Source organism: Equus caballus, chromosome 16 (assembly GCF_041296265.1).
Source record: "Equus caballus isolate H_3958 breed thoroughbred chromosome 16, TB-T2T, whole genome shotgun sequence".
In the NCBI taxonomy this organism is placed as follows: Eukaryota; Metazoa; Chordata; class Mammalia; order Perissodactyla; family Equidae; genus Equus; species Equus caballus.
In genome coordinates, this window is record NC_091699.1 from 49,129,045 (window position 1) to 49,141,118 (window position 12,074).

The 12,074-nt window shown below is 40.3% G+C and overlaps 1 protein-coding gene across 4 annotated transcripts in view; it reads left to right on the forward strand.

Moving 5' to 3' along the window:
* Positions 1-12,074, forward strand: part of RHOA (ras homolog family member A) — a 55,647-nt gene that overhangs the window by 32,503 nt on the left and 11,070 nt on the right. The gene's annotated exons all lie outside the window — the stretch shown is intronic.

Consider the following 12,074-nt stretch of genomic DNA (forward strand, 5'->3'; position numbering starts at 1 on the left):
ATAGCCAAAAGGTGAAAGCAACCCTGTGTGTCCTTCACCAGATGATTGGACAAACAAAATGTGGTATATCCACCCAATAGAATATAATTCAGCCATAAAAAGGAATGAAGTTTGATACTTGCTACAACATAGATGACCTTTAAACATTATGCTGAGTGAAATAAGCCAAAACAAAATGACAAATGTATGATTGCATTTATGTGAGATATCTAGAATAGGCAAATTCATAGAGACGGCAAGTAGATTAGAGTTTATCTGAGGATAAGGGGAGAGGAGAATGGGGAGTTACTACTTAACGGTTACAGTTTCTCTTTGGAGTGATGAAAAAGCTTTGAAAATAGATAGTGGTGATGATTGCACAAAAGTGTGAATGTAATTAATGCCACTAAATTAATGTAAAGGAAAAAACACCTCTTATTTGTCTCCTCTACTCTCAATACTCTGCTACAACACTGTTTGACTTCTGACGCTTCTGGTCACCAAATATGGCGGGGGTGGCTTTCCCACACCAAGCAATTCTGCAGTACTAGCTGGTGTCTTACAATTCAGTTCAGTTCTGACACTATCTACCTGAAGTTAGCATCAGATCCCACAAGTTAAGCACTCAGTTCCACAAGACTGCCCCACAACCCCCCTACTTCAGATGCCAGTAGCAAGCCCAGGTTTCCTGTGCTTCTGACCAACTGGATATAAATCCTAGGTTCCTACGACTGCCTTCTGGAGTTTGCTTAATTTGCTAGAGCAGCTCACAGAACTCAGGAAAATATTTTACTCACTAGATTACTGATTTGTTATAAAAGGTTACAACTCAGGAACAGCCAGATGCATAGGGCAAGATATGTGGGAAGGAACACAAAGCTTCCATGCCCTCTCTAGGTGTGCTGCTCTCTCAGTGTCTCCACATGTCCACCAATCTGGAAGCTCTCTAAACCTTGCCTTTTTTGGGGTTTTTGGAGGCTTTGACACACAGCATGATTGGTTAAATCATTGGCCGTTGGTGATTAATTCTACCTCCAGCCCCTCTTCTCTACCCAAGGTGGGTAGGGGGTGCTGAAAGTTCCAAACCTCTAATTGCATAGTTGGTTCCCCTGGCAACCAGCCCCTACCCTTAGGGATTTTCCAAAAGTCACCTTATTAACATAAGCTCAGGTGTAGTTAAAAAGAGCTTGTTATGAATAACAAGGCACTCTTTTCACCTTGATCACTGGAGCTATTTCAGGAACTGGAGCTTTTTGAGGACAAAAGACCAAATTTTTCTTCCCTGCTTTTTCTCTCCAAATACCCCCAGTACATAGTTGTATATTTTAGATGTGGGTCCTTTTAGTTATGGCATGTAGGATGCCACCTCAGCGTGGCCTGACGAGTGGTACCGTGTCCATGCTCAGGATCTGAACCGGCGAAACCTTGGGTTGCCGAAGTGGAGCTCAGGAACTTAACCACTCAGCCTCAGGGCCGGCCCCAAGACCAAATATTATAACAAAAAATTCTCCCATTGCTCTTATAGCTTAGGGCATTACAAGGATTTTAGGAGCTGTGTGCCAGGAACTGGGATGAAGGCCAAATATATATTTCTTCTTATAAATCACAGTATCACAATTGTAGACTTAAAAATTGTTAGAATGGCAAATTTTGTTATACATTATCACAACTTCTAAAAATTAATGTAATGTACTAAAAACGAAGTGTTTACTTTTTTCCCCAGCTTTGTTAAGATACTGATAATAACATTATGTAAGTTAAAGGTGTACAAAGTGTTGATTTGATACACTTAGGTATTGCAGAATGATTACCACCATAGCATTAGCTAACACATGCAATGACATCACATAATTACCATTTCCTTTTTGTGGTGAGAACATTTAAGATTTACTCCTTTAGCAACTTTCAAGTGTGTAATACAGTATTGTTAACTATAATCTGTACATTAGATCCTCAGAACTGTATGGTAGGTGAATTATATTTCAATACAGCTATTTTTCAGATTTGTGTGTATGTGTGTATTTATATACACATAGCTTCGTACTGTTCACTTGTTGGCCTCCTGCTGCCAGTTAGATGTCCCATATATCTTTCATTGGGTGTCATTGAGCACAAGGTTTCCATGATATGTTTGCTGAGTAGACCTGGCCTAGTTTACCTATTTAATGGTGGAAATTTAGGCTAATGGAGTTCGAGTTGTGATTGATTTGTGGACCTCTTTGCCAATGAGTAAATCCTTTGTCGTCTATTCCAGTTGCACAAGTTAGATTTCAGCAACCTCTCTAAAAACAGATGGAAACTGTGTATGCTATGCTAGAATGGTTTTTCAGTTTGAAAATTATTTTAACAACATGCTGGCCTTATACTCAGAAAAATCTAGTAACTCTAAGCTGTTTCCCCTTTGGTAAAATGGAATGAATGATAATTACATTCTCTTTGGAAGTTCAGGATCAAATCAGTTCCTATCAAATATATAGGAAGTGCATTGTGATATACCAGTGTCACTGTGGCTCACGAAGGTCCGCACAGTTTCTTAGGATCTGTTGTAGTATAGCAGATTTTGAAACTTCTTTTTTTAATTGAGGTAACTTTGGTTTATAACAATATATAGATCTCAGGTTTGTGTACACGATTATAATTCGACTTCTGTACACATTACATCATGTTCGCCACCAGAAGTCTATTTTCTTTTTTTTTTGTTTTTTTTGTTGTTGTTTTTTTTTTGGAGGAAGATTAGCCCTCAGCTAACTACTGCCAGTCCTCCTCTTTTTGCTGAGGAAGCCTGGCTCTGAGCTAACATCCGTGCCCATCTTCCTCTAGTTTATACATGGGACGCCTACCACAGCATGGCTGCCAAGCAGTGCCATGTCCGCACCCGGGATCCGAACCAGCGAACCCCGGGCCGCCGAGAAGCGGAACGTGCGAACTTAACCGCTGCGCCACTGGGCCGGCCCCCACCAGAAGTCTATTTTCATGTGTCATCGTACAAATGAGCCCTTTTATCATTTTGCTCACCCCCAACCCCTGATTCTGAAACTTCTAACACCATTTGTGTCATTATTAGTGAGAAGACCAGAAGAATGATTAGCATAGAGTGTTTTTTGAAGAAGTTGTGTCAGGTAATAGAGTGAGGCAGAGATGGAGATGGAGCCACAACCAACCTGATTAGCAGTAGACAATATTATCAGATGTGACAGTGAAATCTATCTTGTGGTTGCTGTGATAGTCCTCCAAAAGCCCATGCCTCTGATGGGGCCACTGAAGTATATCCCTTGGAAAATGCTTCATCATCAGTGCCAGCAGAGGAGTCCCCCTGAAAAGGGGCACTGCTCTGAGTACTTATGACCACGTCAGTCAGGATTGGCACATCACAAAAACGATATTCTTCTGTCCTCCCTGCTGTTCAAGGGAGGATGTTTATATCCAGACAGCCCTTATTTCCTCTTGTGGAAGGAAGGTGGTAGTTTCCAAAAGGGTGACCTCTTGTCATTTGTTCCCAGCACTGTGCTCCTCAGTATTAGGGCCATTCCTGTCCTCCTGAGTTCCAGTTAAGAGCCAATCTTTGATAAGTTTTGAGTCCTTGGACAAATAAAACAAAAGTTCCTGCTTTTTAATAGAAACCCTTAAATAGCAGATAACAGGGTTTTTATTGTATTTTTTTGCTTTAACCATCAGATCTTTGAATGCCAGCCATAGATAGCCACCCATGTGGTGGTATTGGGTTCACCCTATTGCCGTAGGTTAAAACATCAAGCTTTATGGACACACAATTAGAAGGTCTTACTGATTTTTTTTTTTTTTTTTTTTTGGTGTAGTCATCACTGACTTTGTAAGTGAAGCCTATACCAGGAGGATTGTGGGACTTTTGTGTTGCCTATAGAATAGTAACTGTCTGTTATCAGAACAAGGCATCAGAAGGAAGGCAGCCTCCATATCCAAGTCAGGGTCACCTTCTTCATTTCTCATTGTTTTGGTTGGTTTTGAGAGGTTGCGCCAGCCATTGCTACTGCGTATGTTCCCTTCCAGGGAATTTTCTTGACCTTGTAAGTCAAAGGCCAGGGCTGGGCCCCATACACTTGGTATACTGTCCCCCTAATGAATAGTAACCACTAAGAGCAGGCATTTTGCTGTGGCGCTATCTGGCTTTCTGGCAGCATTTTACAGAGGTGTTTTCAGATGTGAAGGACCCAACTTCAATACAGTGATGGTAGGAAGTATATACTTAAAATTGGAGGCGTTTGGAAGGCAGATAGCAAATATTACATTTAGTATATCACACCTAAAGTGGCGGAGGCTGGAATGTTGAGACTTGAAAAAGAGCCCTATTAAGTCAAGTAAAAGTGGCTTCAGGTTGACATATTTTGGTAGTCTGCTTTTCAAAGGAATGTCATTGAAATTCTCTACTGAGGATAGCACATATCCACGTCCAAATAGTATTTCACACTGAAGTCTTTTTCAGTATTTTTGTGCTCGGCCTATGGTAGTTTGATTGAAATTTCAGTTTTCTGATTCTTCACTACTGTATAATTTTTTTTTTGCAAGTTTCCTGTCTGCTGAATCCTGTAAAGAAAAAAGCAAAACAGTCATTGCTTCAAGAAAAGATTGATCAGAGAGTGCCAAGGAATCAGGTTTTTTATCAGTATTTTTGGGAAACATGCCTCTTCTTTGGGCTTTTGTTCCTCTGCACGTGGATCTTATTCAGCATGTCCTTGCCATATTAATGCAGCTGAGAATACAGCTCTAAGTGGGACAAGCCAAACCAGAAGTGGTCCCAGTCCTGAAGGAATTTATACTCCAGGAATGGGTATGAGTCAAGCACACAGAAATATAACTGCTACCTCTCTCATATAGAATAGGATGCCTGGTAAAAGTGGTTGAATAGAGATGTATAATAGGAGGACCAAGAAAGGTCCAAAGCCCTACCTGGAGGCAACATCTGATTTTTGAGGGTGGAAGATATAGGACCAGAAATACACTTTGGAATAGAGGGTAATACTTGAGATGGACAGATGAGACGTTATTTTCTGGGGAAAGGGAAGAATTTTTCAAAGAACGTATTGCTTTGAGCTGAGGTGGAAGGGTTCTGCAAAGCCAGTTAATGAAACCAAGTGTGGTAAGAAATGGAGACAAGATGGGAAGAGAAAATTGGTTGCTGTTAGAATTTTAGAGGACCCTAAAGGTAAGGGTGAGATGTCTTGACCTGATTTTGGCATTAAAGACCTTCGGAAGGCCTTTTTTTTTTTTTTTTTTTTTTTCCCCTGAGGAAGACCAGCCCTGAGCTTACATCTGTTGCCAGTCCTCCTCCTTTTTCTGAGGAAGACTGGCTCTGAGCTAACATCTTCCTCTACTTTATATGTGGGACGCCTGCCACAGCATGGCTTGTCAAGCGGTTCCATGTCCACACCCAGGATCCAAACTGGCGAACCCCGGGTTGCCCAAGTGGAACGTGCGCATTTAACTGCTGTGCTGCCAGGCCAGCCCCTGAGGGCCTTTTGAGCAAAGATGTGATGGGCTGTGAAGCCCAGGCATAGGAATAGAGAATTTGGCTGCAGCAGGCAGGATGGAAGGGAAGTGAGGAGACCAGTTGAATTTTTGCTTTTTTCCAGGTAGGTAGTACTGAGGACTTGAACTGGACTGATGGCTATGAGAATGCAAAGGGGGTAATGGTGGTGGTGGAAGTGAGACCCATGAAGGGTAGAATTCCCCAGAACTTGACAATAGTCATGCTATGAAGAACAAAGTAAGTAAGAGAATCGTTTAACCTCAGGGTTTCTACAGTGAATTGAGTATGATAGTAGTATAATTTTGTTTCACCACCAAGATTGGGGGAACTGGGAAAAGAAGAAGATTTGACAGAGGTTGGCATGATGTCCTGGAGACGTTGAATTTGAAGTGCAAGTACAGCACAGAGTTGAGCTGTGTCAGGAGTTTGAGAGTGGGCACTGGGGTCAGAGAGCGATTAGGGAGTCACGTGTGTAGAAGTGATATTTGAAGAATTGAAATCTCCAGAGATAAATAGAGTATTAGGAGAGTGAGGGGAAAAATGTTGAGGGGGAATGATTAGGTATGGAGGCTGTAGCTAAGGAGACAGAAGACTTACAGATTAACACGTCAGTGTATTTTGCTGGGGAGGTCCAAGGATAGGGAAGTAAATTGCAACAAAAAATATCAAGGAGAATGAGGACTAGATTTTGTGAAGGTAGGTCATTGGTGACTTTTGAGAAAGTTTCAGCAGAAGTTTGGGCAGAAGGCAGATTGGAAGAATTTAAATGAGTGGGACAGAAATGTATACCTTTTCTTTGAAATAGGCCAGAGAGAGGAAGGTAACAAGAGGAAAGCATGGATACGGGAAGATTTGTTGTTTTAAAATTGAGGCACCCTGCACTTCGTTGTGGACTGAGAGAAGGGAGCCAGTAGACTGAGAGGAGAGAAAGGGGGTACGGTATAGCACAGGTTGCAATACTGTATGAATTGAAAGGTACTAAAGGCCCTGAGGTTAGGCGTGGGCAGGAGGGAGAGACCCTGGTAGTAGTAACCGGTATTCACTGAGTGCCTCCTCTAATGCCAGAACTCAAGAAATGCTTGCTGAGATCCCCACAGCCCCTCTAGAGGGTTGCTGCACTGGCCAGCTATGGTGTGGGCTCCTGAGAGTTAGTAAGCTGTCTGCTCTTTTGTATGCTGAGTACAAACTGTGAGATTACATAGGACACTGCATGTAGCCCCTCAGTTGCTTTTCTTGGGCACCCATTTCTGTTTGCGTATGAGTGGGAAATATGTTGCAATATTTGTCGTCTTTGTTAATAGTAATGTTAATGTAATTTGCCAAAGTTTGGTCCACAGCCAGAACTTAATATTATTATTTTTTTTATAGATTTTTTCCCCCTTTTGTTCTCCCAAAGTCCCCCGGTACATAGTTGTGTATTTTTTAGTTGTGAATCCTTCTAGTTGTGGCATGTGGGATGCCACCTCAGCATGGCTTGATGAGTGGTGCCGTGTCTGCGCCCAGGATTCGAACCAGTGAAACCCCAGGCTGCCAAAGCAGAGCACGTGAACTCAACCAACTCAGCCACCGGGCTGGCCCTGAAGAACTTATGTTTTTTGAGATTTGGGGAAAGACTGGTCTTGTGATGGCAGAGAACATAACTTGGAGTAGGTATTTTCTGTGCCCTTTCAGCACCATTAGGGAGCTAGTTTTAACTTGTGAGGGTGGCACAGTATAACTAAAGGTTTTGGACTGAGGAAAAAATTAAGAACTTTAAAAAGAAATATACAGGGGCCGGCCCAGTGGCACAGCGGTTAAGTTCACATGTTCCCCTTCAGTGGAATGGGGTTCAGCGGCATGGGGTTCTCCAGTTCAGATCACAGGTGCAGACCTACGCACTGGTCATCAAGCCATGCTGTGGCACGTGTCCCACATATAAAACAGAGGAAGATGGGCACGGATGTTAGCTCAGGGCTAATTGTCCTCAAAAGAAAAGAAATATATAGTCATTTACGTATGGCTACAGGTGACTTAAATAGGTCTGTTTTAACTGTTACTAGAAAAGTAAACCTCTATTTAAAGCTCCTAAGAATTCTCTCTCAGACTGAATTGAACCTAGAAAATCAAACATCTGGCAGAGAAACTGCACAGAGAGCTCAGTTTGATTTCCTTTCTCAAGCTGGCAAGCCATGTACCTGAAAAGATTCTGGATTATAGCAAAGTAGAAAGGAAAGATACTAGAGTGAAGAATTGTCCTGGGTCATTTCAGGAAAAAATAAGAAGTTTATTTTCTGATGTTTGTACTTTTCACTTATGGTCAACATCTTGGGTTGTATTGCCAGACTCCCAGCATCCTGGAAATCACCTTGTAAATTGTATGCTTTCATTTTCGTTTTGTCCCATAATCACTTGTAATTTCTGTCTTTGTCACCAATAAAGGGTGAATGGTTTTACACCTTTCCTCGGCCAAATGTTCCCCAAGGAAAATTTTATAGAGGCTTTTTGGTTACTCCCTGGCATTTTCATTTTGTGTGTCTTTAGCCACATTAGATTGAGAGAGATTATTTCTTGAGAATTGAATGCCTTCTGGGAAGGATGCTATTCAAAGATGGCAACCTTTTCTTGAAAGGGAATTCCTAATGAATTTTGTTTTCATCTCATAAGGTCCTGGTTGTTTAACTTGCACAAACCAATATAAGTTAGACCTGAGGAGATGTATAAAGCATTTAAAATCTTGACATGAATTTGAGAGTATGAGAAAAACAGAAAGTGATTTATGGATCCTATCAAGATATTAGCAGTCAGACTGAACATAGAGGAAGGACTTTTTAAGAGGTAAATCCACTAGTGTCTCTGCCCTGGATTATTACATAGGAGCCTGAAAATGAGGTCATCTATCTCACCTTTCTCATTTGAAAAATTTTTTTGTTTTATTTTTGGATTTACTTAATACCTACTACATGCCCACTAAAGTTCTGAACTGCATAAAGCTACAAAGAAATTTATATATTCTTTTATAGAAAGATACATTCTTTGCTCTGAAGTGATCTGCAGTCTAGTTGGAAGACAAAACGCAAGTGAAACAAGTGCAAGACCTTAAGGCAGGTCCCATATCCATTAGGAATTCCAAACAAAAATGGAGGGAGAAGATTGATATAGGAGCTGAATGGGCGGCCAGAGTGTTGGTCTCAATACAATGCTGTTTTGATTGCGTGCCTCTATTGCTTAAAGATTTATATTGAACACATTTCCCCTTTATTTGTATGCTTATTATTGTGCTATCATTTTTAGTATTACCCTCACTTTACTGCTTTTTTGCAAAAAATAGAAAAATCTTTAAAAATCACTAGATTGTTTTGTGGGTTGGTTAACTTCTAATATCTGTGTATATACTTAGCCAGAGACATATCCACTACAGTATGTCACACTGTGATGAGAACTCACAAATATGATGGCAGCACTGTCAGCCTTTCCCATTATGGAATCGTCTGCTAATGAGTTTATGTGTATTGAACTTTAAAGCTAAATTTCTTATGTCTTCTAGAACAAAAAAATGAGTTTCACATGTTTCCTTCATATACCCCTATGGGTTGTCTCACTCGCTCCAGTTTGGGAACCATTCCTTTTAGATAATCTGGTTTTGTCATTGAGTATGTATTGTTGAGGATTAGTTTGACTTTAGATAACAGACCTGAAAAATACCCCTTTGAGACAGTTATTTATTTTTCATTCACATAAAAGAAGTGTGGAAGTAGGCAGTCTGGGGCTGAGTTGCTGGCTCCCAAGATCATCTAGGATCCAGGCTTCTTCTATCTTTTATTCCACCAACCCCAGAGTATAGAGAGTGGCACTCATCCTCACATTCCAAGATGGCTGTTTAGAAAGCAGCGCTGACTCCAGATTTAAGCAGGAGGAAGGAGATGAAGAAGGGCATGTGACTTTACTTTAAGGAAGACTTCCTGGAAGTTATCCCACAGGATACTGCTGATTACATCTCATGGGCTAGAGCTTTTACATGGCATACCTAATGTAAGGGAAGTTAAAAAATATAGCTGTGCAACAGAGTGTACAGCTAAAAGTTGGAGTGCTGTTCTAAGAGGTAATGTGGGATTTGGGGTGGTTGACCATTAATCTGCCAAATTGAGGGGGTTTGCATGTCTTTTTCTTTCTTTCTTTCTTTCTTTTTTTTGGTAACAGCTTTATTGAAATATAATCCACATACCTTTACATTCACCCATTTTTCAATGGGTATACAATTCATTGGTTTATAGTATACTCATAGAGTTGTGCAGCTGTCTTACACTCATTTTGGAAAAATTTCATCATCCCAAAAAGAAACCCCACTATTCCCTTAGTAGTCATCCGTACTCCTTTCTCCCCCAACTTCCTTCCCTAGGCAACCACCAGTCTACTTTCTGTCTCTGCATTTGCCTATTCTGGACATTTTATATAAATGGAATCACACAATATGTGATTCTTTGTAACCAGCTTCTTTCACATACGTAATATCTTCAAGGTTAATCTATACTGTAGTATGTATCAGTACTTCTCCCCTCTTTATTGCTGAATAATATTCCATTGTATGAATATAACACATTTTGTCACTTCATCAGCTGTTGCATGTTTGGCTTGTTTCCAGTTTTTGACTATGATAAATAATGCTGCTATGAATGTACATGTACAGTTTTTGTGTGGACATAAGTTTTCATTTCTTTGGATATACAGTCGTGTGTCACTTAACGATGGAGCTATGTTCTGAGAAATGCATTGTTAGGCAATTTCATCATTGTGTGAACATCAAAGAGTGTATATACACAAACCTAGATGGTGTAGCCTACTACACAGCTAGGCTACACAGGTATGTAAAACTAACCTCATGGGACCACTGTCATACATGCTTTCCATTGTTGACCAAAACATCATTATGTGGCGTATGACTATATCTAGGAGTAGAATTGCTGGGTCATATCTATTCAGGTCTTTTCCCTGTTTTTAAATTGGATTATTTGTCTTTTTATTATTGAGTTGTTAGAGTCCTGTGTATATTCTTGATCCAAATCAACATCTTGATTGCAACCTCATGAGAGACCCTCAGCCAGACCAGTGATCTAAGCTGTTTTTGTTTTTTTTTAAGATTTTATTTTTTTCCTTTTTCTCCCCAAAGTCCCCCGGTACATAGTTGTATATTCTTCGTTGTGGGTCCTTCTAGTTGTGGCATGTGGGACGCTGCCTCAGCGTGGTTTGATGAGCAGTGCCATGTCCGTGCCCAGGATTCGAACCAACAAAACACTGGGCCGCCTGCAGCAGACCACGCAAACTTAACCACTCGGCCACAGGGCCAGCCCCGAAGCTGTTTTTTTTTGTTGTTGAGTTGTAAGAGTTCTTTATATATTCTAGATATAAGTCCCTTATCAGATATGTTATTTGCCAACATTTGCTCTTATTCTATGGGTCATCTTCTCATTTTTTCTTTTAAAGATTCGCACCTAAACTAACATCTGTTGCCAGTCGTCGTCTTCTTTTTTTTTTTTTCTCTCTTCGTCTTCTCCCCCAAACCCCGCAGTACATAGTGTATATTCTAGTTGTAGGACCTTCTGGTTGTACCATATGGGATGCTGCCTCGGCATAGCCTGATGAGTGGTGCCATGTCTGTGCCCAGGATCCAAACCAGCAAAACGCCAGGCCACCTAACCAGGGTGCATGAACTTAACCACCTGGCCACAGGACCAGCCCCTCATTTTCTTGATAATATCTCTTGAAGCACAAAAGTTTTAAAAATTTTTATGAAGTCCGATTTATTTTTTTCTTTGGTTGCTGGTGATGGATATATTCATGAGTCTACTATTCACAATATATTGTGATAAATATATTATTCATAACAGCCAAAAGGTGAAGGAACCCAAATATCTATCAGCAGATGAAGGGATAAACAAAATGTGGTGTATATGTATATATACACAATGGAATGTTATTCAGCCTTAAAAAAAAAGGAAATTCTGACACATGCTGCAATATGGATGAACCTTTGGAAGACATTATATGGAGTGAAATAAGCAAGTCACAAAAGGACAAATACTGTATGATTCCACTTACATGTGGTAGCTAGAGTAGTAAAATTCAGAGAGACAGAAAATAGAATTGTGGAGTTATTGCTCACTGAATATAGGGTTTCAGTTTTGGAAGGTGAAAAAAGTTCTGGAGACAGGTGGTGGCAATGGTTGCAGAACAATGTGAATATATGTAATTCCACTAAACTGTACACTTAAAAATTGTTAAAATGGTAAAATTTATGTATATTTTAACACTTTTTTTAATTAAAAATGTTTCATGGTTTTAGCTCTTACATTTGGACCTTTAATCCATCTTAAGTTAAATTTTGTATATGATGTGAGGTAGGGTTCTAACTTTATGACAGTGCAGTGCTGTCATGATTACTATAGGTTTGTAGTAAATTTTGAAATCAGGAAGTCTGAGTCCTGCAACTTAGTTCTTTTTCAAGATTGTTTTGGCCATTTGGGGTCTATTGAATTTCCTTGTGAATTTTCTGACCAGCTTGTCAGTTTCTGCAGCGAAGCCACCTGGGATTTTGATAGGGATTGTGTTGAATCTGTAG